General features: G+C 38.0%; 1 protein-coding gene and 1 long non-coding RNA gene across 2 annotated transcripts in view; one reads left to right on the top strand and one right to left on the bottom strand.

Annotated features, from left to right (window-relative positions):
- The window catches only part of GRAMD2B (GRAM domain containing 2B), a 72,121-nt gene that overhangs the window by 10,634 nt on the left and 33,989 nt on the right, over positions 1 to 27,498 (top strand). The window lies entirely within an intron of this gene.
- On the bottom strand, positions 177 to 27,358 carry LOC140332559 (uncharacterized). Its single transcript, XR_011921169.1, has 4 exons — positions 26,761 to 27,358; positions 22,146 to 22,241; positions 3,843 to 4,018; positions 177 to 722 (listed from the first exon to the last, which is right to left on the bottom strand). It is a non-coding gene; the product is annotated as an uncharacterized lncRNA (long non-coding RNA).

The raw sequence follows: 27,498 nt of genomic DNA, 5'->3' as shown, positions 1-27,498 counted from the left end.
ATGCTTGTTTCACAAATTCTGTAATGTTTGTTCCCTGTTTTTGCTGAGAATATTCACCTCAAATGTAGCAAAATACATTAGGTCATTTAAACAATGTCTTCTTGAAGAACTCTCTTCAGTTCAATATTTCAGTAAAAAAAGAAAATGTATGAATAAAAAGAAGGCAAATGAAAGTTTCATGAAAACAATGCTACATTTAATATATAAGATGCAAAACATAGATGTAAATAAAGATTCACAATAATATGCTGTGTTAACATTTGTTGTTGGTAAAATCGTCTATTCCAATTCCTGTATCACAAGAACCAGAGCCAATTCAATGAAACTGATGTCATTTTTGGATTCAGCAGACACTAAATATATTCAAAAATTCTTGGCAAGTGAAAAGACATTTTTTTTGTTGAACTGTGAAATGATTGCAGGTGTCACTTGGCTGGGTCTGACCACAGGGGATCTGGACTACTGCCAGTGTTACTCTAAAGATATACTTCAAATGATTGTGCCTGTCTAGTCAAAAATCGAGTATGTGTACAGTGGACCTCCTGTGTTGTTCATCAATCTGCCACGGCCCTGGTGCAATTATTGTATGACCGATTGAAAGCAACTGTTGTACTTTTCTACGAAGGATAGCACAGTGGGGTGCCGCCTGTTCATTCTCCACCATCCCCTCTTCAAAGAACTGAATGGCACTGTATGTACAGCACTCATTCATCCATCTGTCACTGAAAACAAGCACAAAAGATCAATTTCATGGACAGAAATCTGACTTCTATCTGACATATATACAGAGCTTTACCTACCAATGTACCTGCCTTAGTTTTTGTCTTTGCCACCAGGGTCTGATTTCCCAAAACTACACCTATGCTGTAGCCCAGGGTGCTATGACCACTAAGGGGTGGCATTTGCCCTGGCATTGCTTTCATTAAAGATCTGTTTCCGCATTAGATGCGTCTTCACCTGGGGACAGTATCTCTGCAAGGATGGGTAAAGCACCAGGCAGCTAAGTACTATACGGCTGGATAGAAATGTAGTAGTAATGTACAGCTACCAAAGTATACATAAGTATCCCTCATCTTGTCTGCCTGATCAGCCAACTTTAGACACTGCTCAGGCACAGACCGGTTGTGGTAGTGGGGTGCTGGGTGTCACTGGGGCAGACCATTCTCTAGATGTACTGCATGGATTAAGATCTGAGATCTGGAAGTACTGGCCAGACATAGAAGTAAAGAAATGTCTTTGTACCATACAGTATTACAGTACTGCTAAAATTCAGCATTTGTCACGCATTTTATGCCTTGACATGAGGTTGAGCTTGCAGTCCGAATCAACTAGGGATCAGGTAGGAAGAGAAGGCAAAGCTGTGGGTGGCATGAAAATCACTGTCACTTTCTGGTAGTTCTGTCTGGGCTCTGGCTGGCTGTGGCTGCTGGATAAGAAGAGAAGAGTTCTGCTAGAGTTCTAAATATTTCCGTTGGTTGGGAGTGTGGACTGTTCATTCTGGAAATATGGTGGTGGGAGTCTGGGTCTGTAAGCAAGTGATCATATTCCTAAAATCCAGGTGTCTTGCTAGGGGCACCAAAACACCACAAATGGGCCTGCTTGCACCCACATTTTCTGTGGGAATACCTGGCTTTTTTCATAGATCCCCAGTCATCTGCGTAGTAACTTTGGGAGAGAAGTTGGACAATTCAGGCTGAGACAAGGATAATTTCAGCAAATAAAGATACAGCCGATACCCCCTGAACTATCTGTTATGGCATATTAAATACAAGAGGTTGGAGAAAGAACTTGCACAAGGCAGGTGGTGTGAGTTTGCCACCATCAAAGGTTGTTACTGGCTGGTGCAAGAAGGAGGGATTGGTGACACAATCTAGCTGGTCCAGGGAAGAAAAATCCTCCTCACACCAGATATCAGACTCAATGAGGAAGGTTCCACTGCATGCCAATCATATGCTTTTAAGTATTAAGACCTGGAGAGCAAAATATATTAAAAAAAAGTTAGATGATGCATGAGATACTGGGGTACCTGGCATATCTCAGCATCATATGCCACGCTGCAAAAAAAAAAAAAAATAGGGAACAGATGTATGCTTTATTGCTAAAGGGATATTGCCTGTACCGTTCTGCAATAAAGAGCTGCCTGCACACAAATTTTGGAAGCAAAACTATAGTTCCACTTTCAATCATTTTAAATTAACCTAAAGGACGTATTCATTCCAGATTGTGGTTGCATGTTGCCATACACTGCCTTAAACAGCACATTAAAAATTGTTGAGCTTACAGCACCTTAATGCATGAGAAATTAAAGCAGGCTGCACTTGTAGCAGCACAACATACCATAATGCTGCACATCTGTATTTTAAGGGTGCATTGGAGTTGCATTCACAGAGCAACAACACATGCAACCTGCATGAAATAAAAGTGATGGCAATGGGCCCTATATCCAACCTTCAAAAGTTCAGGTGGTGTATTCCTTGTATTCCTTGACTTAAACTCTCCAGGCTTCAGAGAGGGAGATATACTAGAACAGAATATGACAAGGGACTGTACCCCTTACCTAAAAACCCTAGGAGAAACTTTTATCTGGTTGCAGAAAATACAATATAAAACTCATATTTATGTGCACAAGTTATTTAATTTTGTTGCCTGATGCTATCCGTCCAGGGAGTATCATGTATCAAACAAAGAGGTGACAATAAAATATAGAAATTAGGCTTCCTGTTAGTTAGCTTTAGAAGTATTCATGATTTGGAATCCTGGAAAACCAACTGAGAGAGATTTGCAAGACTGAGATCAGATTTATACTATCTGAGATAGATTTTCATTAAGATGAGAAAGATTTTCACTCCAAACAGATTTTTATCTTAATTTTTAATTCTGAATTGGTCATGGGCATGTTTCATTTTGATACAATACAACTTTAGAGCAGAAGAGGGAGGACATTTTTAATGAAGCTGCATATTTATAATAAATAAGTCTCATAACCTGTTTTATTGATTCCGTTTAGCATTGTCTTGATGAGTGATATAATTTATAAATGTTCCACAGAAAGAAATTTACACTTGAATTTACCTGCAGAACGTAGACTTGACGGAACGATATACATGTCAGTGATGAAAAACAGGTCAAGGTCCTCAGATAAAATGGAGCGATATCCATAGGTAACCTCTAGTTATCATATCAGTGGACTTTACAATCAGCAAGGATGTGTTTTATTGTTGGTAAAAATGAATCTTTTTGAACTTGATGGTCCCAATGGAAACCTTATGAATCAACTGCTACCCAAAGTACAATCAGCCAGTTTATATATACAGTTCTACAACTTACTTATGAGCATAACATTTGTCACCCGAATAATTACACAATCGGGTGAAGGCTTCTGTTTATGGGCACTTTTCAGCTGTCTCTGTACTTTAAAAGGAAGTAAGATGTGCAGGAATGAACCTGCTACTGAGGAATGTTTTTTTTTATCAGAGAGGTACAATAAAATTGTCAATATAATATGTTAGGTCAAAGCAGTGTTTCTCAACCAGGTTTGTCCTGGAACTTTACGGTTCCCTCATAGGTTACTAGGGGTTACCTTTACAATTAACAAATTGTGTATTTCCAGTCAGTTTAACTTATACCAAAAATCTTTTTGGCTATCTGTGGCAGCAATGTAAGTATCAGCAATGTAAGATGCATTCTTCTATTGACCACCACACTAATGTACCATGATCTGTGGTTATAATAATAATAGCAGGGGTTCATTAAAGACCTAAAAAATGTATTTCAAGTCCCCCCCCCTCATTTAAAAAGGTCCACAAAGGCTAGGTTAGGGTGTGCAATGAAATTGCCCTTACTTTCTTTTCTTTCTGGTGACCTCCGCTGCATCCTTCCCCTCTCTTCAGCAGAGGAAGATGGATTAAAGGGAAGGATGGTGAAAAAGTTAGATGTTTTGTAGTCCAAGAAGGAAGACCGCAGGCAGAGCTCCTAACACAGTTTGGGTGTCAGAGCAACATGAGCATTGTGATATCACCTAAAACAGGGAATAAAAAGCTTACTTTTTATTTCTGGCTGATCAACAGGTATTTATTGTACTTTCAGCACTTGCAGAAGCAAAACACACAAGATGTGTGACCAAAGATATAATGAGTATGTTTTCCTATTCTTTTCTAAGACAAATACTTTAAATCTGTTTATTTAATAAAATTGGTAATAGAAAAATATCTACTTTCTAAGTTAAAAAAAAACTCAACTTTCCTCTGCTGTACCTAGAATATGAACCTTTAGCAGTGCGGAACAGAACTATACTTTCTAAGGATAATTCAGTTGGAAAATTATCTTATTCAGGGGGAAAATTGTCCTCACTGCTCAGATGTCTCATACACCCCCTGCAAAGTAAAAGCTAGATATGTCAAATCAGTAAAGCTCATGCGTTTTGATGCACCAGGAAATTATTAGGTTAATTTTAAATAAAAGTCTAGAGAGTTGCATTTTAATAGGCCACTAGCAAGTATCTTCCTGCACTATTCATTACTGGTAAGTTATTTCTGGAGAAGCCTGTAAATTACTGCTTTCCGTTCTCTGTTTCAGACCTTGTTCCAAGGCCCTGTCCTTTTTTTACCAGTTTTAGCTAACAGTAAGTCCAACATATATTTATATAAATATGTTCCCTAAAGTGGAATTAACCCAAAAATAAAACAAAACTGTAAATAGGCAGATCCTTTATTGCAGATGGTGTCCCTTCTGAATTAAAAATAAACTTACCTATCTGGTTGCAATTTTTTAATTGCACTCACCTGCTCATGCTCCGGTTCAGGCACGGCCATCTTTACCCAATCTTCTACCTGGAGTCGGGGCCATCTTGGCTGGCTGGGCCGGGATAATATATAACTTTTATTCAAGTGTGCTGGAAGCCTCCAGCAATGTGTAACAGGTTAATTTTTTTATGGCCAGAGTTTTTTATGTTCCAACGATGGCCTATTGATCAAATTTTAGGGGTTGTTATCCACAGGTGTCCCCCACTTGCACCTCAAATTTTGTTCACCTGTACCCCCCTGTTCCTGAGAAATTGGGGTTCAGGTGCTAGAAGCCTCCCGCAATGTATAACAGGGTGTTTTTTTTTTGATGGGTGGAGTTCTACGTGTTCTGACAATCAGTCTAACAATGAAATTTTAGGGGTGTTAGCCACAGGTGTCCCCCACTTGCACCTTTAATTTGGTATATGCCCCCTGGCAGTTATTTTTCACCGGTAGTTTTTTTTTGTTAGGACACCGGCATCTGTAGAGGAAGCCGGGATGTACTGTGTGCATGCGCAGCTCAGTTTTTCTTTTTTGAGAGATGAAGCAAGGGATCAGGCAGGAAAGTATGTTTTGTTGCAGAATGGGCATCACCTATTCCTTTCTGCAATAAGGATTTGCCTGATTGCTCATTTTCAAATCGGGACCTTATATGTTTATATATTAACTATACTTAATTTTTGTCAGAACATCACAAAGGTTCTTGATGTGCGTAAAAAAAACAATATCTATTTTTTGTTACTATTGGTAATAATATATAGCAGCCTTTCTCACTCAAGGCTGCTAGGGGTTCAATGAACAGTAGCATATTCATCTCTTCCTAACAGTATCTGCATGGTTCTGGCACCAACATCACTTGGGAGAACCAGTGGCATGGTATAATTTCAAACCCTTCCTTTTGTCCCTTAGGTCAACGGTCGCCAACCACTGGTGGTCTGCGAGAAGATTTTGGTGGTCCCGGGCTCTGGCTGGTCAGGAAATAGACCCTGCTGGGGGGGGCCGCGGACCACGTCCCCCATGCAAATCCCTGGCTCAGGGAAGTGGGTGGGCTGTGTTTCGCGACACAACCTGCCCACTCTTCCATTGCAGGCTCAGATCTGCGATGGCAGAATAGGCAGGGGTATGACATCACTATGGGGAGGTTCCTCCCTTTTGATTGACAACCGGCTCCTGGCCGCGCATGCGCAGTTTTAGTGGTCCGCTGTACCAAAAAGGTTGGTGACCGCTGCCTTAGGTACCTACACACTTACCATGGATTTGAAAGGGACCCTTTACTTTTTACAGTCTCTGTTTCTTTTAATCATTCATCTTCACTTTTCCAATTAAACTAATGTCCCAAGAGATCTAAATATAATCATTTCAGGAGCAGTTTTCTGAAACCTAAAAATTTATCCCAAGTTTTCTCAGAAAAGAATGAGAAAGACTGTTACACAGTGTTATTGTAAGTGCAGAAATAAATAATAATGCGTTCCACCAGATGGTGCTAGAATATTACAATATACGATATACCGGTAACATTCTACTGCACAAAAAAAGATTTTGTATTTCCTGTTAGAGTTGCAGAGATAGTTTTACTTCATCTATGCGAAAGAAAATCTATCTAAGCCAGAGGTGCCCAATAGGTGGATTGCGATCTACCGGTAGATTGCAAAGGCAACGCGAGTAGATCTTTCAAAATTAACTTTACGGTGCACAGGCGTTTTTGGGTCCAAGTTTTTATTGTTGGTAGATCATTTTGAATTGGTAATTTTAAAAGTAGCTTGCAAGCCAAAAAGTGTTGGCACCCCTGATCTAAAGCTTAGTCTACACGGACTGTTCTCCCAGCGTTTACCCTGAGCCTTTAAAAGCCCATGTTTAAAATCCCCATGCATTCCAATTGGCTAACCTACACCAGGACGTTTCCTTGAGGCACGTTTATGAGCGTTATCTAAAACGCTGCTTGCAACATCTAAAAAATTAAAATGAGGGGTTAACGTGGGAAAACGCGGGTAATAGCAGGTAATTGAAACCGCTTGAAACGTAAACTCATTAAAAACTCGGGAAAACACAGAAAAAAGTCGGCGTAGACGTTTTCCAGTGTTTTAAAGGCAAGCTTTAAACTATTAATAAAAGTGCATAAAGTGCGTTTACATGCGTTTTTAAAAACATCCGTTTAGACCCAGCCTAAGACACGTAGGAACAAAGTTCCCTACTGATTTGGCTGCATTTTAAGGTTAAACAGCAGGAGTAAGCTAGAAAAATATAAAAAAAAGTCTAGAAAATAGTCTGAAACATCCTATTTGTCTCGTACTCCAGCTCTTATATATCTATATCTATTTATTTATATATCCTAAAAAATATGATGGCCTTGCATCGGTTTCCTCCTAGTACTTCGCTTTCTTCCCACATTCTATGCAGTTGGGTTTATTGGCTACCCTCCAAAAAATGACTACATTAATGACATATGACTATAATAGGGACATTTCATTGTGAGCCTATTTGAGGGACAGCTAGTGACATGACTATGGACTTTGTAAAGTGCAGCGTAATATGAATTCTTATATAAAAAATAATAATAATCAAGGATGCAAAAGCTTCATTGCTTCACATGGGACGACGGCCAGCCTGTTTGATCCTATCACACTAAAGAGTTGCAGGTCCTTGCCCGCAAGCCCACCCTCATGTAACAGCTCACAGCACAGGTTGTACAATGGGAGCAGGTGCTCTGAGCTGTCAACTGAGGGCAAGTTTTGCAGGCAAGAACCAATCCAACTGTTGCAGGGGCCCATGCTGACTGTGGACTGCACACCTTCAGGGCCCTGCATGCACAGACCTGTGAGTAGGAGTAAGGAAGAGTAGAAAGAGAAAAAAGGGACTGAGGAAGAAAGAAAAAGGGAGGAGAGTTGGAGGGGTAGAAAGCGAGAGGGGGAGAGAGAAGAATGGCTTATAGGAGGGAGAAATGGAAGGGGGGGTGTCAGGGGAGCTGCAGAAGAGAGAAAAGAGTGGGAGAGATGGGGTAGAAAAAGAGGGGGAAAAGGAAAAGAATGGCAAAAAATGAGAGAATAGAGAGATAAAGATTTGAGGGGGAAGGTTTAGCTGGGAAGGGGCCCACTAGTCAGTTTAGCACAGTGGCCCGCTGTTGTCTGTGTGCACCACTAGGGTAGGGTTGGCTTTTCTGCTGCCAAAAAAATGAATGAAAAGTTTAGTGATCAAAAAACATTTCACCACAATGTCTTATGGTAAGAATTAGCTGTGGCTGGTAAACCATGCCTTTTAATGATGGCCATACACAGAAAGCACATTAATTGAACTTTAGACCTGCACTCATTTCTTCTGGTGGGTTTCCTGTATTGCAATCCAATGTTGTTGGACTGTGCCTTTCAATGTGGCAGGGGGACATCTGGTAGAGATAGAGTATGGATACATGTAAAGTGGGTGATTGAAACCCGCCTTACTCCACCTAAGTCATCACCCATGACTCCAAACACAATTCTATGATAGTTCTATGATATTTACATTTTAATGTTCCCTTTTAGTTTTTGCAGCTGTCACTGGGACAAATAGGGGATTGTTCTCAATTCAAGACAAAATAGTATGAACTGTATATTCAAATCCCAATTATACAAAGAACAGCCAGGTTTACCACAGGAAAACCAATTTTTTAGGAACAATAGAATATAAAACCACATTACACTTTAACATCAAAAATAAAATCTGTAGTACAGCAATAATGAAATTGGAAGCCTATTCAGAATAAAGCACTCATATAAATCTCCTTATGGAAAGCTCTCTTACTGAGGCATTCCAACACTTCTACATGTTTCTAAATCGCTATGTCGCTTCCTTAAGAAAAGGAGATCTACAAATAACAATCCAATGACAATTAATTAACAAAATATTACTATATTCTTATATTACATTACTAGACTCTAGTAATGTAATATAAGAATATATGAATACATGAGTGCTTTATTCTGATGGTGGTTTTGTATTCCATTGTCAAATCAAATGTATATGCTTGACCCTGTGATAAACCTGGCTGTTCTTTGTATTTATGTTGTATTGGGATGTGGTCTGGTTTATTCAAGTCCTAAATGGTACAAACAACTACAAATCCCAATTATGACAAGTTTTCCTGACAATGAAAAAAGCTGCCTCATGTTTCCTCCATACTGTTCCAGTGATTACAAGACTTTGCTTACTCAGCTTGTCATCTCCTTTGTACTGCAATAAATGGAAAAAAGTGCAATTGTTTGTTTTATGTTGCTGCTTTTTCCCTACACCTCCTCTGATATCTCAAGGTAACTGATAAGACAAGACATTAGGTCCACGACTGTAAAGGGTCATATTTTCTTACTATTATTCTCTTCTGTGTTGAGTTTAAACCTTTTAAAAAAAATGTTTTCACATTTTTTTTACTGCTAGGGAAAGTCACACAGTAGAAATGCAAAACTGAGTTCTTGAATCGATTTATAGATTGGCAAAATTATCCATTAAAACTGCTTCTGGTTATTAACAGAATTAAAGTGTTATTTAAAGCGTTTTTCCATGAACACAGAAATAGAAAATAACATCTGAAAAATGTTCCTATATTGCATTCTATATATTCAATAGAACGAAAACATAAAGAAAGTGATGGGAAACTAAATACCTACAAGTTGTCACCAGAACAGGAGGTAAAAGTAACTTGCTTTGTATTTTTTCCTTTTTTTTTGGTAAAGTAGAGAACAGTCCAAGGAATTGTTGGATGGCCATTTATTTACATTTAGGGAATTAAGATCAAATTGGGCTAAATTTACACTGGCAGTGAGGTTGTGGTGCGTTTATTGCTTTCTCACGCCAGGAAGCACTGCGTCTCATAGACACTACATGTAGCCTCTCTCCATGGCATATCCCTATCCTAAAGAAACCCTCACTGGACCCCTCCCTACCCTCCAACTACCGCCCTATCTCCCTTCTCCCATATGTCTCCAAACTTCTTGAACGCCTTGTCTACGAAAGACTCACCGATTACCTGAGCACCAACTCTCTCCTTGACCCTCTCCAGTCTGGTTTTCGAGCTGCCCATTCCACCAAAACAGCCCTTACTAAAGTGGCCAATGACCTCATCGGAGCTAAGTCTCAAGGCAACTTTTCCCTGCTCCTTTTCCTTGATCTTTCTTCTGCTTTTGACACTGTTGATCACCCCCTTCTAATACAAATCATGCACTCCATTGGTATCTGTGACACTGCTCTCTCTTGGTTTGCTTCCCATCTGTCTGACCGCTCCTTTCAAGTTTCTTTCAATGGTAACTCCTCCTCACCCACTCTCCTCCCTGTTGGTGTTCCCCAAGGGTCAGTCCTTGGACCGGTTCTCTTTTCTCTGTACACCTCCTCCCTGGGTAGTCTCATATCCTCCTTTGGCTTACAGTACCATCTGTATGCTGATGACACTCAAATTTATCTGTCCACCCCTGACCTGTCTCCCTCAGTCCTGGATAAGGTCTCATGCTGCCTGTCAGCCATCTCATCATGGATGTCTGACCGATTCCTGAAACTCAACCTGGATAAGACAGAACTCCTCATCATTCCCCCCTCAAATTCCAAATCCCCCCCTGACATATATCTAACTGTTAACAACACTGTTATTCGGCCCTCCCCTCAGGCACGTTGTCTTGGCGTCACCTTTGACTCGGCCCTCTCATTCACCCCCCATATTCAGAACATTTCCAGGTCCTGTCACTTCCACCTACGCAACATCTCCAAAATCCGCCCCTACCTGTCCCCTGAGACCACCAAACTCCTTGTACACGCTCTTATCATCTCCCGTCTGGACTACTGTAACATCCTTCTCGCTGGTATTCCACCAACCCGACTCTCTCCTCTACAATCTATCATGAATGCTGCAGCCAGTCTCATCCATCCTTCCCACCGCTCCTCCTCCGCTACATCTCTTTGCAGATCTCTACACTGGCTTCCATTTCACCTAAGAATCAAATTTAGGCTCCTGTGCTTTGCCTTCAAATCCCTACACAGTTATTGTCCCACTTACATTTCTGACATGGTAAAAAAATACTCCCCCAGCCGCTCTCTCCGCTCCTCCAATGACCTACTAATGACTTCCTCACTCATAACCTCATCACACACACGGTTACTAAACTTCTCTAGAGCTGCTCCAACTCTCTGGAATGGTCTTCCTCGTCCTATTCGGCTTGCTCCTACTTTCTGCTCATTTAAAAGAGCGCTCAAAACCCATTTTTTCAAACTTGCCTACCCGTCTTCTTCTGTCAATTGAAACCATCACTACTTCCCACCACTACATATCTCCCATCCTATTGTGTGCGAAATTCCCCCACCTACTAGATCGTAAGCTCTTCGGGGCAGGGTCCTCTCCTCCTGTATCACTGTATTAGTCTGTCATTTGCAATCCCTATTTAATGTACAGCGCTGCGTAATATGTTGGCGCTATATAAATCCTGTTTATTAATAATAATAATAATAATAATAATAATGGCAGCCCCATAACAAATGAATAGGTGCGGCAGTGAGCTAGTACCACTCACTTCCCACAACATGTTCTGGTGCTTTGCTTTAAGAACCCTGTAAGTGCAAGTGTTTGCGTGGCTGGCAAGGTGCTGGCTGTGGGGAACTGCACAAAACCACAAGACTCCAAGTGTGAACATGACCTTATGGTTGTCAGACATAACAAGAAGTAATAAAAAAATGATACAATGGATACAAAACAAAACAAATAGTTTAGTAGCGTATATTTGAACTTCGGTCATAAATTGGTCATACTGCATGTGCCAACAAGGGTAAATTCTACTCCTGTCCAGGTGGCTGATGGCAGGACAGGAAGTTGTGGAAGACCTCCAGCAGCATGTTCTAATTAATTCCAACTTGAATCTAATCTTAAAAAGAAAACCGTGAAAGTTGGTCCAACATTTTTTATATTTATAGACACTATATGTCTTTATATCTGATGATACAGCCTCCCCTGGGATCCCAGGAGACTTTGAGTGCCATATCACAATGATCTAACAGACAACTTTGGCTGTAAATGATGGAATGTATTTATAATTTTGTAGTAAAAAAACATTGCAACAGATCTTCACAAGCTTGTATTGAGTTTTATGACAGTGCCATGATCCCACTGAGCACACAAAAGGACCTTAAGGAAACATATTTTGCCCAAATACATATCTCACACACATAGTTCTGCATCCTTATAAACAATTGTGGATTGTGATTTTGGTGGTTCAGCTGACATATAATATACCATCATACCCTGTTGGTAGTAAATCCACTCCCTATTCCATTATACTATAGGAAGTGCACAAACCCCTTGCCAGACCAGATGCTTATTAGCCTTATTAGAACAGCCACGTCCTAATTACTAGTCTGCTTTTCCCCTAGATTGGCAAATCTTTGTTTCTCTCTGCCTTTTGATTTTCACCACTGCCATCTTTTCCTGGTCTTCTTTCAGCCCTTCTCTTATCAGCCATTGACCGGCTATTGATAACCTCTTGTGTGCACAGAACTTGCATTGCTCTGTTGCCAGGCTCTTACTTGTGGCACCTGCACTGCAGTAAATATACAGTTATAAGAAAAAATGTAATAAAATTTAACTTTAGTTCCATTTTAGGATTATATGGGTTAAAGCTAGGGAGTGCCTAAAAGTTATAAAAAAGATATGTTTCACATCATCAGACAGAACATATCTAGTACACATGATGAAAAACAAGTTGTTAGTATGTAATATTTTGTGTTTTATCTAAATAAAAGGTAAAAATGTATTTGAAAAACTTTAATTATATTGGCTGCATATATGTGGACTTTGGAAGGTACAATGAATAACATTGATTATCTAGCTTCAATTGGTCCTGTTAAGGGGTGGCATATATTAGGCAGCAAGTAAACAGTAAACAGTCAGTGGAAACATTTTTTGAGGAGCCAGTGGTTTAGAGGTTATCACTCAGCAGCGCTAGGTCCCAGGTTCAAATCTCGGCACAGACACTATGTGCATGGAGTTTGCGGGTTCTCGCTACATTTTTGTGGGTTTCCTCTGGGTACTCCTACATTTCAAAAACATGCAGTTAAGTCACTGGCTTTCCCCCACAAAATTGACCTTAGACTGTATAAAAAGACAAAATGACTATGGTAGGAACATTAGATTGTGAGCCCCTTTGAGGGACAGTGACATGACTATGAACTTCGTACAGCGCAGTGTAATATGTTGCATTATATAAAAACAGTGTAAAATTAATAATAATCATAATATAGGATGAAAAAGCTTCACTGCTTCACAAGGGAAGATGGCCAGTTCGTTTGATCCTATCACACAAAAGAGATGCTAATAAAAAACCTAATGCTGGCTATAAGAGAAAAATATTGTAATACACAGTGCATCACAGCTTGCTTTATCTGGGGTTGCTTAACTGCAGAACAGTCTATTCTGACCCCTGTCCACTGCTGAAGGCACAATAATATTATTATTATTAACCAGTATTTATGTAGCGCCAACATATTATGCAGCACTTTACAAAGTCCAAAGTTTTCTTACCTAAAATGAAAACATAAACAGCTGGACTGGACCATAGAGCAATGGAAGAATGTGACCTGGTCTAATGATTCACATTTTCTTTTTGATGTGGATGACCGGCTGCAAGAGTATAGTTTACCAAGGGAGGAGATGACAACAGGATACACTAATAGAATAAAGCAGGTCAAAACTCTTTTGGTGGCAAAAGGGGGACTCTTAAGGGAGACAAATAATTTTTCCAATGAGGTTCAGACACAGAATGCTAGATGTAAATGTGATTTTTACTGAAAGAAACCGTTTCGGTTTAAAGAGTAATATTGATTGCTGTAGTCGTGGGTTATGGAAAAGCCTGCAATTCACACAGTAGATAGTAGATAAAGGCACAAATATTCATTTATGATATGGTTCATGTAAGGATAAGAAACTGATGATAAATACATATGCAAATTCATATACAAAAAGCTAAATACATAATTACATAGGTAATACTGGGAATGCATTGGAATTTTACACCTCTATACAGAGAGATGGCAACTACATTTTTGTATTGTGGTACAAAGCAAGAAATAAGGGAAAATCAAATCAGGGTCAAAGAAAAATTAAAACCCAACAGACTTCTTCGCTCATCTCAATTTTATTCAAAGCTAAACCAAAAAAACTGGAGTTAAACTATATTTGTAGGATGTGTTTAGGCATAATTGATGGATTCATATGCAGACAGGTCATTGAGGTTATAAAAGATAATAATATATTATTGCAGGTTACAGGTTACACAGCAGAACCCTCTGACATGCCACAAACTCTGACATGTCAACAATTTTTTGTTTGCTTCAGAACTGCTTCCTTTCCCTATAAATTTAAGCAGGTCAAAAGCAAGCTTGGTCAAAAAGCAATGAATTCTGAATGATGCGAGAAGTGTCTTACATGAACATCAAAAGCTTGTTGAAATTCCCTTTCAAAGTCTGCCAACACTGTCCCATATTGTGTGATATTTTGTTTCTTGACAGATAAACCTACAGCATTTGTTTTTTGGTAATGGATAACATTGTCATGTAGTAAAATGCACGTCAATTGTGCTATGCTAAAAATGCTTATGCATTATATTGCTTTGCTCACACCACAATATTGTGTAATAAATGGTATTGGAGTAATGCATGATTAACGATGTATTTTCCTGTACATTACCGCAATGCACTAGTCTAAGTAGTGTTCCTCTAGGACCTAGCTTATATGAGACTCCTTCTCTGTGCACATCTTTTATCAAAGCTACAGCGGTATGTCATATAATAATAACATAAAACTCATAATAACAACTACGTGTTTTACATTTGTAGTTTAGATCCAATAATTTTCAGTTTTATGGTTTAGACATTCTATAACACAGAATAAGGTTGCTGTGAGAGGCAACAAAGTAAATACTGCTGTCCTTAGAATAGGTCATGTTCTTGGCAAGTTTGCTGTGTCTATGCTCTGAGCAAAATCAAATCCTCTTATGTTGTACATGAGCTGTACATATTTTCCTAGTTAATTACCGGAGATAAGGGGGTCACTTAGTGAATGATTTTACATGACAGTTATCCAATCATGTGTGCGCAAAAATCCTGTTTTTTTTTTTTTTCTACTAGGGATTGGATATTCTTTGCAAAGTGAATTTTCTCTTAGCTTTATCCTAATTCGGTAAACTTGATGGAAATGCGCTCCTTGGGGTTGGATTCACAACAGAAGATTAACATGCTTCAAATGCAAATGGTGCCTTTTTAACAAACTTTCTATACAATTGGAAGATCTACTTTACTGCCAGCCCCCACCATTGCTAAAAACAAAAGGTTGGGGAAATAATAAAAAAAATCACCAGACTAAGTGAGGGTGACATCACTGCTGTGACCAGCACAAACCATCTTGCAGATTACCAGCTTTATTTTACACTATTTTTTATTTTTAATTGGTGGTTGGAGGCTGGAAGAGAAAAAAATCTTCCACATTCATGAAGGGTTAGCTTTGCTGTAAACAGGATGGTATAAACCTCTGTTACAAGTTGGGAAAAACACTGCCCAAACCTGTTTGAAATCTCTAGAAAGTTCAGCAAACCACAGATAACAAACAGATATTCTCTGCTGATTGACAAGAGTTACAGTACTTTGCATACAGGCATTAAATGTAATGTGAAATCTGATCTGCTTTTTTATAGGTTATATTGCACTTTGTATTTTTTTACTGTATATATTATTACATTGAGCAGCCAGAAATGAAAGATCCCGTTTACTTTTTTGTAGTGCACATTTCATGTTAGGCACTAACGTGCGTTGTACTATTATGAATGGGCTGTCAATACAACATAACATTACAAAAAATCCATATAACCCTTTTTTCCCAGCACGACACGCTTGCCTCGTCCTGTGCTGTTCTGCTATGCATTTCCGTGCATTGGGGAGCTATTCAAAGTTACAATGACACCTGATAAAAGTGGGATATATGAATAGTAGGTGAACAGTGAGGTCTTAAAGGTGATGTGCTTAAGTAAGCAAGAAAAATGGGCAAGTGAAAGAATCTGAATGACTTTCACATGGGACAGACTGTGCTGGCTATAAGACTGTGCCAGACCATTTTGATGGCAGATGTTGTGTGGTGTTCTCAGTATAGCATTTAGTACTTTCCAAAAGTGATCCAAGTTTGACAACTACTAAACCAATGACAGAGCAATGACCACCTTAGTCTCTTGATACATGTGCAGGTAAAGGCTAGACCGTCTGGTCTGATCCTACACGAAAGCTACTATGGAACAGATTGTTAAAAAAAAAAATCATGCTGAAAGATCTCAGAACATATAGTGCTTTGCACATGGCTGCATACAGGGCTGCAGACCAGACCAGTCCATATATAACATAGGTTGTCTTTAAACTGTATACAAAATAACAGCTATACACAATTATTGTTTGCAGATTTGTTACATGAACAAGGATTCACGGAGCTTTATCAGTTATCTAAACCCGAGTCAGCTTAGCAGGAACAGTTTGCATTGCAGACATCTTTTTTTTTTTTTTTTTTTTAACAAACCTCAGATTTAGGTGTCAATCAGGGATGAATCAATTCTGTGATGGGTCAATCCAGGTCTGTAAACAACCAGCTTTATCACCACAGATAAAAGTAGTATAGTTGATTTTGTAAAGAAGGCAAGAGTTCCACCTACCGGCTACATAAAAAGTATACTATATTAATGTATAATATTTCATTTTTACATGATTAGAATATAAACATGTTTATTCCTTATTTAGTCTTGACCACAATAAACAATTGAAAAAATTTACAATGTAAACGTAGAATACCACTATACAGATTTCTTATAGCTTTCTGGCTACTGAGGAAGATTAAAATAAACCAGAAAGCTGTACGCATAGTGGAACTATATGGAAAAATGAAATGTACACTCAAAAGTATACACAGCTCTTGTAATAGACAGGTTACTCAGATGTTGAACGTCATCATTCCCCTTACTATACTTTCTATTGGTCAGAGAAGATACCTATTATATAAAGAATTAATATTGGAGCTTATGAGATTTGAAAAATGCAGAGAAAAGATGAGATTTGCACGTGATTGAGGCTTTCAGTTCTGGGTCTACCGACCCAAAGTTTGTACTTGAGGTACATTTATTTTATTTATCTCCCCGTCATCTGCTCAGGTTTCTCAGGTATATGCCTTTTTTAAACTGTCACAAACTCTAGTGTTCAGAGACTTACATATGAGTCCTCAGGTCTGTTCAGCTGCCGTAACTATATCAAGATGGGTATTTTTTTGTTACAATGAGAGGTCATATGTGTGCTCTAAAAGGACTTTTTCAGATAGAAATAAAACTTCTTCTACAGGTGTAAAAAAAAAAAAAAAAACAGGTCAGTAGAACTTTGCAATTGAAAAGACTAAACCATTCATGGTAATAAAAGAATAACTACTGGTTAACAATTCATTGACAAATTTACTGCTTTACAGTTGTAAACAGTTATGGCCCAAATCAGTCTTAGTTATCTGGCAACTCGCTAACCTAATTGGCAAATCTGTCCGGAAAACAGAATCTATTGTGGATACATGCATGATTCATCTAATAATGCACAATTAGGCAATACATTCTTCATTTTTCTGTTTTAGAGGTATAGATCAGTACACGTTTGTATCATTCATCATTATTCACTAATAATTTCCTACTTTATTCATCAAATTTAAAGATATTTTTATATGTTAGTAATAAAGAATAACAAGATACATGAGTTACATTTTCCCTGGAAGCAAATCTGTCACTTTAATGCTCAGTGTAAATCATTCAGGAGTAAAAGTTCAAAGCAATTCAGTTAGGAGGTAGCCATAACTTGTGTGCTGTTGCCAAGTACTACAAAGTCCAAACACCAGATGACATTTAAGATCACATGCATATGATCATGTGAATGATGGTCATATGTCTGCTTTTAACAGATGCTAATTGAGTGCGTCAATCAGTGTGCAAATAAAAGACCTTACCAGTAATTTAGCCTACCAAATGCTATTAGCTTACACATAGCGTATTGTACTTTTCTTCCAATAAAAACTGGTAAAATCATGTGACACATATCATATGACACTAAAACCATCCAAGTCACCTTATTTTTTATGGTATTCTTAAGTGAAATTTTGATCATTTCTAAGAAGAGGGCATTTTCTGTATGTTTTTGCTTTTCTGAGATCAATGGGAAGTTATGTTCTCTGTAACCACCATGTATATATCGAAATAGAATAACACACTTTCATTTCTTGATAGATGCGATTTACTAGAAATTCATGCAGAAATGATAACATAGATAAAACTTTGGATCATTATATGATCATTATAGGCAAAGTTGCATGTCTCTCTCTCTTTCTTTTAAATTGGAACTATGAGCAACTTCGAACCTTGCCTAAATTTCATATAAGAAGAAAACACTGTTAACTCCCAAGTAACATTACTACAACATTGCCACCCAGTAAACAGAGCAAGAGAAAGAATTGATATATTAAATACTGTTAATATAGGTAATATTTACATACTATTACCAGAATACAATATGGAAATGTAAGTGTTTGAACAAGATAGACATGGAATCATTTCATTGATTTTGTTGTGTTGACCAAAAGGACAGTTCTAGACATCTGGGCACACCTTAAACAGAAGAAAGCAATGGGTGCCACAGCCTGCCATTTAATAAATACATTTTTTCCAGATAAATACTTCTGTAAACATACATTGTTGCATAGCTACTTAGATGTAGAAGTTCTTATTATCTAAACCCCCAAACCCATCCTTCTGGGTCTCCTAAACTAGCTTAAGCTTACAGATTGTCAATGGATGATATTCAGAATTATGTACGTATTTAGTTAAATGTCTTTATGTTATGGCATTGGCACAATTACCCCTTTGAGGGGGGCAATCATAGTCACATTGGTGCAATACGATCTTATCATAAATTTATTTAATGTACCACTGTGCGACATGCTATTGGTACTTGCTATTTATATTATTATGCCTTTCACTCTAGTCAAACTTTAGGGCACCAAAGCCTTTACTGTTTTACTCTCTCAGGAGCCTGGAAGCAAGGTTAAATCTACACCAAAATATGAGAATCAGTCTCAAAAAGAAGACATAGAAATTTGAATATAGCCAGTTATTTATGGTGTGTGCATAACCAACATATGACTAGTGTCAGATGGTGAACAAGGAAGCGCATTCCTCCTAAACATATTCAGAAAAGGAGGATCCCACTGCCATATATTATGCATTGCCAATGTTTGAAAAGATAATTTATGTTGATCTTTTACATTTTATTGCTTCTTACAGAGTTTTACAGTTTGTAAAATTTAACAACGCTTAGAAAACGTTGTTTTAGGCATGTTTCTTTTTAAATATGGGTTAAACGTCTTCAATAAACATTACTGTAATATACCAACTAAAGAGTAAATAAGCATAATTTAATAGGCATGATACATGACTACTGAGGTAGACAGGGAAAAATAATCTACAACAAAGTGTCAAACAAATCTTAAAAAAGAAGTAAACAGTAAGTTGGACAAAATGTTTTGGGTGTTGTTTATTTAGAAAAAAACAAATAGAACATATACATAAAAGTAAAACTGGATTAATGACCATATAAGTGGAGTTATGGTCAAAAATTTTTACTGCGAATAGTCAAATGCTAGCCACAAATGGGCACCAATAGACATTACATTAAAGTTGGGAGAAATATTGACTGGACATACCTGAAAGCTTTGTTGAAAAAAAATGCTTGATCAGTGTGATCATTCTTGTATAACTTTTACAATTTTTTTACAAAAGATATGAATGAAAAAATATTTTCCATATTTACCAAGATTTATTTTTATTAATAAAAAAAAAACCTAAAAGGGAGGGAGCATGTACTGTCACAGCGATGCTACACGTGTATTTCACTAGTATGTTGCGCATAAATTGATTTATTTGTAGTATTGAAGTAAATCATTGATTTCTACAAGTTTAAGCATATCACCATTATACGAGGGAGAGCAGTAAATATGCTCCATGTAAAGGAAGCTCTGATAACTTTAAGGAGAAAACTATAGAAATGAATGCAAAACTGCCATGCAGTTAGGTACCTTTGCCTATGGATTATTTACTTATTTGAATAAACATTCAGGTTAGTTTACCTGCACTGTTTGTATTAGAGTGTAGGCCTGTATGGAAAAGCATAGTAAAAGTAGCCCTTTGACATCCTCTGCATTTAAGTACTATGAGCTGTTTACATATGCTTTCCATATACCCATACCAACTGCTTGTTTTCAAAGTAAATACATTTTGAAGGAGGAAATATTGGACCTGAATTGTCCTCTGATTTTTACACACAGGAAAGCAATTTATCAAAGCATGACAGCTAGAAAGCATGATCCATGAGTAAATGTGGAAAACAAAATAAATAAGTAAAGGTATGTGAAATAAGAAAAGAAAATAATGTACTAGATTTTATCAATTGGATTGAGTAAGAAGGGTTAAAAAAAACCCTTATTAGTCATTTTTAGCAGTCTGTGTTCAGTTAAGGAGAGTTTCCTCCACTTCCTGTCCTAGAAAGGTCTCTAGAACACTTCTCGCATTGGGTAATTTTTTTTTTACTTGAAACTACTTTAAAAGTTTTCCCCCACTTTCTATCTCTGTGACAGTGATCACCAAGACCAATAAAGAATGAACCAACCCAAAGGAAAGCAAACTGCAATAAAGTCTTGTCTATCCCTTTTCCATTTTAGCCAACACTAAAAAAAAAGTTTGGCCTTTACATATAAACAATGATTTTGTAGATTGGTGGACATCATTAAACATTCCACTCTAAATACATGTTATTATTGATTCAGTAATCCCTTTAATTATAGTATTTGCATTTAGGAATATTGTAAAGATGTGTGCCTCTGTGTACTTTTCCTGGAATTAACCTGGAAAACCAGAAGTTAGACAATGGCAGCTTGCAGCTCAGGGCGGGAGCTTAAGATGTGTCAAGTAACAGCTCTCCAGATAGGTTCAGTGATCAAGGCCAGCAAAATTCTTTACAGAGACATATGCTCTGTTTTACAGATCAGGTGTTGTTATCGGTTTATGGTACAATTTGGGTATTTACCTTGGGATGATAGCTGTCACATGCCTGCTTTTATCATTGGAGTTATTTGTCTTGCTAACTGCTCAACATGCTAGGTCAGTGTTCTTCCCTCTTTGATCACTTCTAACTGTGCAATTGCTTTTGCGAATCTTTAGGAAATCAGATAATCAGCAAATCTTTGGCAAACAGGTCATATGATAGCTTATCAAAAGAGATAAAAAGCTAAAAAATTACTTTCTTATGTATAGGGAAATAGTTTGATGAACTTAGAAACCCTATACAATAGGGGTCCCCAACCTCTGGTCCCTCTGGCAGCTGGGCCGAGAGAGACTCACTCAGTTAAAGGCAGTAGTCCTGTGGTCCACAAGAAAATTTTGGTGGTTATTGGCTCTGGCCAGTGCATTCCCCAGTGGGGTCAGAAGAAGGACCCTGCTTTGGGGGGGGCGCACTAGCCAGAGGCGTGGACCATGTCCCCCATATGCATCGCAGGCTCAGGGCAGTGGCCGGTTGTGTCTCTGGACAGATGGGTTCTGGCACCATGACGTCACTCTAAGGGCAGATTCTTCCCCTTTGAGTGACACACGGCTCCCCACGCATCCGTAGTCCGTAGTCTGTAAATTTAGTGGTCCGTGACATCCAAAAGGTTGGGGACCACTGCTTTACAGGGATAATTATTATGGGGGCTGTCATTGCTGACCCTGCCTTTTGAAAAAGGGGAATTCACTGGGCAATGATCCAGTGGTAGGGACAAAGCACAGATCCTGTGCTCTGAGTTCACGTTGACTTCGCTTGCTGCATGATTGGTGCAACTCAGTAAAGCAGACAGAGCAGGGTACTAGTATTTTCCAAAAAAGGTCAGCAACGATATGGTATATTTTCAACAACAGCAGCTCCTACTCTTACATGTGTGTGTATGTGCATGTTATCAGTGCATGTTAATGTATTAGAAATCTTACTTTAATATACAATTTAGAACTACAGATACTCATGAGGCAGTCATTATTTCTTATGTATGCACACTGATCTTTCCTGGCAGAAATTTACAGTTAATATGCTTTACACCGTTAAGTACAATAAACTAAGACTCTCAGTGTGTGTTGTGAAAAATATTTGGGGCATGGGTACATTGAAGTAGATGTGTGCAGTAAGAATGACATCTAGATATCACCAGCAATAGGCAGGTATTACCAAGAATTGCTTTTCAATATTATGCATAAAATACTATTTACAGGTAGATAATATTAACAATACCCAGAATGGAGAATAGAAGGTATTCCCAACTTCCTGCAATGTACTTCTTTGATCTTCTGCATGAAGGGGTCACAGCCAGGATGGGTGTGGGAGTCACTGCAAAAAATAATTAAATGAGTCAAGAGACAAAATAGATGTTTTTTTAGTCTCTTTTTAGCAAATGTAAAGGTGAGACAACAACAAACTTAATTGAACAGAAAGTTTCTAAGATACCATAGACAATACCAGGCATTTGGATAATACAAATCCTTAGTTTGAATGACTTTCAGATAAAGTCTGTATTTCCCTTTAAAAAGAGGATTCACCTAACTCACTCTGCATAAATGTAAATGTTTAGAGAGGCAGGGCACAGATTCCTGGAAGCAGGCAGCTTCTCCCTTCTTGCCTCAATACCTTTTACAACTTTTGGTCAAATTAAATTCTGACTTTTCTTGCTTAGCAATAGACAAGCTGAATAGCATTGGTTTCCTTTTGAATGCAAAAAAAAAAAATGACTGCCTTCAACAGAAAATACATGGCAGCTAATAAAGTAAATAATTGTTTGCAATTCTATCTATAAGAAATCATCATAGTTCTTTCTTCTTATAAATCTCACATATTCTTTCCAGGTACCAGATAAGGTGGCATATTTAAATTACTTTCTGTTGCACATTTGTTGAACATCTGCCATACAATCTCACCATGGGTTTCCATTAATCTATTCAGGTCTTGGAAAATTCTCCTATATTTACAACACAGTCAATCTCATAGTTTACCAGAGATCCTAATCTTCCCCAATATAATAATTGCATCAAGAGGGCAATCCTTTTTTTAATAATGATTTGCCTCCTATTTCCTATGGAGAACCTCTTCCCATCGATTTCCTGTATGATCCTCTGCCAAGCACATTTATCACAGGATTTTAATGCAAACCCGTAGTGGCACTAAAGTTACTAAATTGCCAGTGTTTTACAATTAGCCTACACTTTTATCCTAATGAAAGGCAACTGTTGGTGGCACTTTTATCTTCCAATAAGTGCTCCACTAGTTTCAAAAACTGGAGTACTACTAACCGAAAATAATAACCTTTCATAGTTTCTGTGTAATCCACCTGCTTCTAGTTTCTCCCCTTCTCACAGGCCAGTAAAGATGCCCATCTTTTTTTTTAAGTCAGTAGATATGTGAAAAGGGAAGCAAGGGATGAATACAGCATCTTTGCATCTTTCTAAGACAGCACTAAAGATGTTAAATTGTACTGTAAAATTAGGGCTATGTACACACATGCAATATTATAGTTGGAAATGAACGATCCTCTGATAATCCTTAACAAAAAAATGGAACAACGACGCAGATGAACGAGGAATGTGAATGGAAATGAACGACCGTCCCAGGGGATCTGATTGGATGACGATCGTTCGCTATCTATTGTGTGTATGGTCGTTCAGTGACCGTGGATGTTTCTGTGGCACACTTTCTCCTGTACATGTCACTTCCCGCATCGTTCAAACGATCATATCTAGTGTGTGTACATTATTGGTGGATTATTTTTGAACAATCGTATCGTCACAGCATGCACAGAATCATGGACTATACAATCATTCAAATTATTCAAGAATAAACGTTGATTGGTCGCTAATCGTTTTCCAGCGATAATTATTGCACATGTGTACGTAGCCTAAGTACCTAATGATTTGCCTGCACTGGCATGCCTCCAATCTTTATTCCACAGTTTCAACTCATAACACAAACTTTGTAATAAAAATGACATAAATTTGCTGGGGGAATGTCTAGGGTTCCTCCAGGGGTTGCTGGGGCAATGAGCAATTTGTGCCCCACAGATCAGTTACACCAATGATCTTGTTTGCTATCTGTAGGGTGGCATGCTTCCTACTGATCACCACATTAATGTATGTGGCTTAGGGCCGATGTCGTATGAGAATCTGGCGTGTGTACTGCGCTCGTCGGCCATCATCCGATTGACCATCCTGGCAGATCCATGGACAATGGACGAGGAACGATTTTAATGCATCGTCCTTAGAGCAGAATGGTGCTGTATGAACAGCACTCGCTCATGCATCGTGCAGTCGTTAGTCGTTGGAAAGGATCGTGAGAGATTAAGATAATGAAGAACGACATTTATTGTACATGTGTACATGGACTTAGAGTATCTGCAATGAGTGTCTGAGAATGTGGTAAAAACATGCATTGTTACCCAGTGCAATGGCGTGTACATACATGTAAAATATCACTTGTGGCTGAGCTGACAATTTTTAAAAAAAAGTTGTACAGTATTAGTGATCCTAAACTAAATCTAAACACTTTGTGAAGACTAAAAGAAACACAGCAGTATAAGAGGAAGAGAATTGGGGAAGAGGGTAAAAGCTTTAAATACCAAGAAACTTTGAAATGCAAATACCTTATGGCAGAGCAACATTCCTGACTACATTTACTGGAGTCACAATGTTCCAACCCAGGCTGATATACAGAAGTGATTTCAGTTGCCTGAAAGTCTGATGGGTCAGTGCATAGGCAAAGTAGATTCTAGTATTTTCTAGAAGATTTTCTAGTCAGATTGTGTTATTCTGCAATCTTAATTGTATGTATAGGTAAAATTATTGTATGTATAGGTTTTGGGTAAAACAGGTAAGGGTTATAACCCTTCCAGGTTATTTCTTGCTCTAGGGACGACCCAGACATTTGCATTTCTTCTCATTTTCTAGTTTTGGCAGTTATCACAAATAAAAAGTAGACGGGTGAATCTCCCCAATAGGAAAGATCTGAAAAGGTCCAACCCTTTTATCATTCTATCTAAACTAAAAAGTTAATTAGTTGTCAGGAGATATAGGAATTTATTAACTGAAGCAGTATCGCATGTTCACTGCAAATTACATTTTCTGAATTTTTACTTTGCAAAGTAATTTTAGAGTAGGCAAAAATATGAGGCTATGCTAACTTCAGCCATCCAATCCTGTGTATGCAAACATCCTGGTATCTAAACTTTTATTACAAATTACTACATTTCATTAGGTGTTCTTTTCATAGTGAATTTCTACTAAATGAACTACACTAAATGAAAATTATCTTGCAAAGTGAGCATGCTCTTTTACTAAATCAACCCAGTGTCAAAAATCATCCTTAAACCTAAAAATGGCTTTACTAGTTTAAAAAAATATCTTTCATATTAATACTTATAGGTTTAAATGATCTTCATTTCTTTAGCTATAAACAATTTATACATTTTTGTGCTATAATTTTAGCATTTTGTATGGGATTTTTATTGCCGTCTGTGTTTCATCTGGGGAGTATCACCCCTTTATCCTGGAATAAAAACAAAAAAGTCATCCAAAACTTTACAGATGCCTTACAACAAAAGGTGTGGAGAAATCTTCCAGTGGGGGCCCCTGTTTTGGTAACAACTGTCTCACTTTGGAGAGATTTTCCTGTTTTGGAAAAAAACATAGGTTTTCACTATTCCCTGCTCTATTCACTATAGATCTACATTTTTTTACTGTCCTGATAAAATGCTGTTTTGTGCTTGTAAGTTTGTTCTCCCAGTCACAGCTCTGGAGGCCCCCATGATGTACCTATTGCTTTATTTTGTGTTAGCCCTTTTATTGATGTCTTCAGATCAGTGTAACACATACTGCGTCTTTACCTCTGTTTGCACCCCTCTGTTGAAGCAGGTTGATCTGATCATGTCAGGGTCTATTTTTTTACTGTAATGCACTAAAAAAGGTGCCATGATGATGCTCCCCTACATGAGGTCTTTTAAAAATGGACATAGAAACCTGGACATAGAATTTAAAAAGTTACTAAATACAATTGGATTATGAAGCAAGAATAATTAGTTTATGAGGTCAGAAGAAATCAACCCATGTAGACTTACTTCACTTGTATTACATTATAGTCTTTACACGCCATTTATTGCATCAAACTCATCCCACATTCTTTCTGTGTGACACACATGAAGCCAGTGATTTTATTGTCCGAATACCTACTATGCAATATGCATCAAAAGAGATAATTTCCCAACCAAATAGACACAAAATACTGTTCTATAATACTGTGATATGTCAGCTGCTGAATATATGCTTAACAGGCATTGTATAGAAATAGAAACGTCTGCAACAATAAGTCTGGATGCCACTATACTTAAGTCCTTTTTAAAAGGCATTTAAACACAGAAGCCATTCATGCATATAAAACTTTTAAAACATGGCATAATAAGATGTATAACATTTATTTAGTAAGACTTCAGTTGGTGGATTGATCATAATTACACATCTCAGTTACACATTAATTCAACCAGCTTCCTGCTCAAGGTTGGCCACAGATAAAAACAAATCAATAAAACAATTTAAAAATCAGGGACACATTTTGGAATACATTTTTTTGATAGCTAATCATTTTCACATTGAATAGTTGCAGTCCTACTGACTTGATTTGTGGACAAAACAAATATTTGTACTAATTCAAAATGAGTATGGTGTATTTTATATGTTGCATGTGAACATATATTGATTATGATTGCTTCAGTGTCCTCCCAAAACTGAAACATCCTTAAAAATAAGTGCAATTTTAACCCACTCCACTATGCCAATCAAGCTTAAATCTGCATTCCTAGATGCATACCTACCTTGAAATTGTGCCCACAACCCAGGGAAACAATGGGAACCTTTGTCCTGGGGGAGAAACACAAATAACTAGCCCTGTTGTGACAAAGACAGATTTTTGTGGGCTTCTAGGAGAGGACTGGAAACTTTTGGCCAGGGGGCAAAACACAACCAAATACAGTCGACAATCGAAAATCCCGCCATCGATAATCCGGATCCTTTAGTTTTCCGGCATGAATTTCGGTTCGCTTTTCAATACAGGGACTGTAGTACACTGTTTGTCCACTTATGTTTTCATGGAGCTGTTCTGCACAAACAGCTTTTAGGACTTGCTTGCTACACTAAATATACGTAGAGACGTCCCTGCTGCCTGCTCCCTGAAACTGTGCCAGATGTCTGCATGTGCCGCGGGAAAAAGGCTGGCCTGTGTGTGAAGGTAAGTAAAACTTTCAAAAATCTGGAATTTTCCAAAATCCGGCACTTGTCCAGTCCAGAGGTTGCCAGATTTTTGAATGTCAACTGTAGTATTTTAATGTCCAGGCACACCTACTGCAGCAAGGATTGACAGTGCACTTATTCTTTAAAGGAATCTGATCTGAGAAAACCACTGCTGACCTTCTTCCAAAAATGTTAGGTACTCCAGTAGCTGTACTAGGCAGCTGTCTTATATGTAATATAGTCTGAATAAATCAGTTTTAACAAGCATTCAGACTAGGAAAGTCAGAAAAGTCCAAATTCCATATCTACTTCCTTGCTCTGCA

The sequence above is a fragment of the Pyxicephalus adspersus genome, chromosome 6 (genome assembly GCF_032062135.1).
Source record: "Pyxicephalus adspersus chromosome 6, UCB_Pads_2.0, whole genome shotgun sequence".
In the NCBI taxonomy this organism is placed as follows: Eukaryota; Metazoa; Chordata; class Amphibia; order Anura; family Pyxicephalidae; genus Pyxicephalus; species Pyxicephalus adspersus.
This window is presented reverse-complemented; position numbering and strand designations above follow the sequence as displayed.